Genomic DNA, 3,596 nt, shown 5'->3' on the forward strand with positions numbered 1-3,596 from the left:
AAGTTAAAAAACACATTGATTGAGATATGTACAAAAGGCATACAATGAAATACCTAATTTCATGTACTGGAATGGGTATGTACAAAAGGGGCTTGGGACTTATACCTACGTGGAGGCCCATGGCGTTATTTACAAAACATGGTTGATTGTTTATTTACAGACGCGAGGTTTCGCTTTTGAAAAACTGTTTGAAGATTTGTTTTGAAAGAGTTTTCTGTACAAAGAAAAACTGTATAAAGAAAAAGAAAGGGACTTATACTCTCTAATATTCGAGAGGCCCATGTTTTATTTTCATAAAACATGGTGGATGGTTTAAAAAAGAGTTGAAAGATTTGTTTGTTAAAAAAAACTTGTTGGGAAGTTTATTTGGAAAAAAGTTTTCTGTTAAAACAAAAACTGTACAAAGAAAGACGAAAGGGACTTATACTCTCTAATATTCGAGAGGCCCCACTGTTTTGAAAAACAATGGATGATTTGAAAGTGAATTGATTACTGTTGTGAAAACAGTTGATTGAGTTTTAGGCTTACCTCGAAGAATGAGAAAATGGATTTCTGAGTTTGAGGTGTTACCGTGATCTTCAAGTGATGTGCTAAGCATCCATACCAGCAGAAAAGAACGTCAGATAAGTTCACAGCTTACATCATTCTTTGATCATCCAGTAATTGTTTATGGACTCCTACAGCAAATGGAAGACCAAACAAAACAGACAAATCCAAAAGACAACAGAGAAACAATCTCGAAGTCTTGGATAAAATTAGAAAATTCAAGTAATATATGCAACAGTAATCAAATAAAATTTAAATGATATACAACAATAATATAAAAATATCAAATTCAAATGAAATTAATCTAAGAAAGATATTTTTGTGGTTTTTTCATGAAAAGAGAAAATATTTAGAAACATAAACTTAAATATGCATCTAATATATTTTTTGGGATTTTTTAATAAGGATTAGAAAAATTAAACTAAATCCTATATTAATTAAAATACTAAGTTTTTTTATGAAAACAATTTTCTCAAAGAAAACTAAAAGAAAATAGATAAAAAAACTTAATGTTTGGGCCAGAGGTGTGAAATTCGTTTTGGAGGGTGCAGCCCAAATGAAATGCTGAATTGAAATAAAACAAAACCAAAGCTGGGCTGGACCGGGTCGGGTCAGTGTGACCCGGATCCGCCCATCTCTTATCATTCAGATGGGTTAGAAGCAAACCCTAAACCAATCACAAGAGGGCCAGCAACGCCTCTTTCTCCTTCCTCTCTCACGTTAATTCTGAAAAAAAAACAACTCAGGAGAACGAATTCTCTCCTCTTGTTCTCGTTCTCTCTCTCAGTCACTCTCGCTCTCGGATTCTCACAATGGTGAACAACAATAATTCGGCGGCTCCTCTCTCCCATTCTCTTGCTCTCGCCGAACAAACAAACAACAACAACCTTCGGACTTCTTCCGGCGGCCATGGAAGAGGCTTGAAGAAGCTTGAAAAAAAAACCAGGTATGCTTCTTCACAAATTTCGTTTTCTTTTTGTTTTCTAATAACAGCTCAATGATAACTCTCTCTGTTTCGATTTTTGCTTTGGGTGAACAATAACAACAACATATACCTCTTCCATGTCGTATGCGTCGCCTCTCTCTTGGTGGACAACAAACAGAGTTCAATTTATATGTTCTTGTTCATCACTAATTTTTACAAGTCCAAAAGATTCAACCAAAAAACAGACAATTGAAGGTATGACTTTTAAATGATTTCTATGAAACTGGTTCTGAAACTGACATCACCAACAATTAGTTTTGTTTTTTTTTCTTTATGACATAGCAACAATTACTTAGGCAGCTCTGTTTTCGGTTTTGCAGAGATAATTTAAGCAGTAATATTGAGATTGAGAGTGGAAATGAATTACCTGCGGCAAGGAGAGTTTTGCCGGTTATGGTTGAGGTAAGTGTTTTTAATTGCTACTGCTCTGAATTTTTGTTATTGATGTTGTCCCGAATTTCTTTCTGAAGAAATCTGCAAATTAGCTTGTTGTTGCTGAATTTTTTGAACCTTTGATGATGGTTGCTGTGTCGGATCGTTGGAGATGATGTGGGGCTGCCACTAAAAGTTTGGAGGTATTGTTTCGACCCTCCTGGAAATTCCGAGTGGTTGTAGAAGAACAACTTTGAATTTTTTTTACTAACAACTTCTGAATTTGTTAATTGTAACAACTTTGAATTCTTGTTACTAACAAACTCTTTTTCTCTTTTTTTTTGAAATTGTTGATTGTAACAACTTTTGAATTTTGTTGTTGTAGGCTTTTTTTGATGAAGGTGATGCTACAACATCTCTCTCTTTGGATTGTGGGAGACTTGAAGATGAAGATCTTCAAGTGAGGTATGAAGAACTACCTCTCCCTTCTTAGTAACTATAGAACTTCTTGAAAATTATGATAAGAAAGAGAAGTGAGAAAGCTAGTAGTATAGTAGCTTTTGTGTATTTTTGCAATGAAGAGAACACTCCTATTTATAGGAAAAGCTTAGGATGTGTTTGGCAATTTGGTGAACTTGATTGGCAATTTTCAATCATTGCAAGATAAGAAAAAGAATATATTCTTCATCATTGCAAGAATAAAAGATAAGAATAAGAATATTCTTATGCAAAGATATTTTTCATGATATAAGCCATGTGTGTAAATTTTTATGTCATTTTTATGATATCTCTAAGTTGCATAATTTTATGACATAAAAATCTCTCTTTGGCTTTCTTTGACTTTTGCTAATTTCACCCCCTTTTTGTTTTCTTTTTTCATGTTACATGAGGACCTTGAAGAAAAGCATGAAGAAATTTGATCTTGAAGAATGAAGACTTGAAGAATTCAAGAATTGCTTTTGAAGTTTTATTTTTTCTTTTCCTTGTAATTCCAACTTTGTATGAATGAAACTTTGTATTCTTGAAAATGAATGGAATTTTGAAATGATGTAATTCTTGAACTTTAGATAAAGTCCATTTGTAACTCATTTGGAAATTTGGAACTTTGTAAAGAATGAACTTCATTTTTGAATGTTTGAATTTCCTTTAAAAATCCTTGAATGAAGTTGTATGAACCATGAATATTGGATATTCTTGAATAAAAAATCCTTGAAGTAATGTGAAGAATGTTCTTGCACCAATGAACTTTTAATTCTTGAATTTATGGTTTTAGAACCATACTTGAAGCAATTCTTTCAAAATGAACTCAAAATGGATAATGTCTTTTCCTTTTTTGCAAACCTTGAAGAAATCCTTATGGATAATTTTGAATTTGTTCTAAATTCCAAGCAATCCATATGAAACACTTTCTTTCATCAATGACAAACCCACATGCCAATTCTTTGAACAAATTCCAAACTAATCTCTTGAATCGCACAAATTGAAAATGGCACACTTCAAATGAACACAAATTGATGACTATGGATCTTGAATTGAGACACAATTTCCATTGGATGTCATAGGGATTATTTGAAGATGATTGAAACCTTTGATTGACTCCCTGGGGATTTTTAGGGTTTCCCAAATGTGATCCCTGATTTCAGTCCCTGATAGTTCAAAACTCTGATCTGAGGATTTGTCTGATCAATCTTTG

The 3,596-nt window shown here is 33.0% G+C and overlaps 1 long non-coding RNA gene across 1 annotated transcript; it reads left to right on the plus strand.

Moving 5' to 3' along the window:
- The first annotated feature begins 1,337 nt into the window (after positions 1–1,337).
- Positions 1,338–2,886, plus strand: LOC131612732 (uncharacterized). Its single transcript, XR_009287466.1, has 3 exons — positions 1,338–1,726; positions 1,852–1,933; positions 2,017–2,886. It is a non-coding gene; the product is annotated as an uncharacterized LOC131612732 (long non-coding RNA).
- The last annotated feature ends 710 nt before the right edge of the window (positions 2,887–3,596 follow it).

The sequence above is a fragment of the Vicia villosa genome, linkage group LG1, assembly GCF_029867415.1.
Source record: "Vicia villosa cultivar HV-30 ecotype Madison, WI linkage group LG1, Vvil1.0, whole genome shotgun sequence".
Taxonomy (NCBI): Eukaryota; Viridiplantae; Streptophyta; class Magnoliopsida; order Fabales; family Fabaceae; genus Vicia; species Vicia villosa.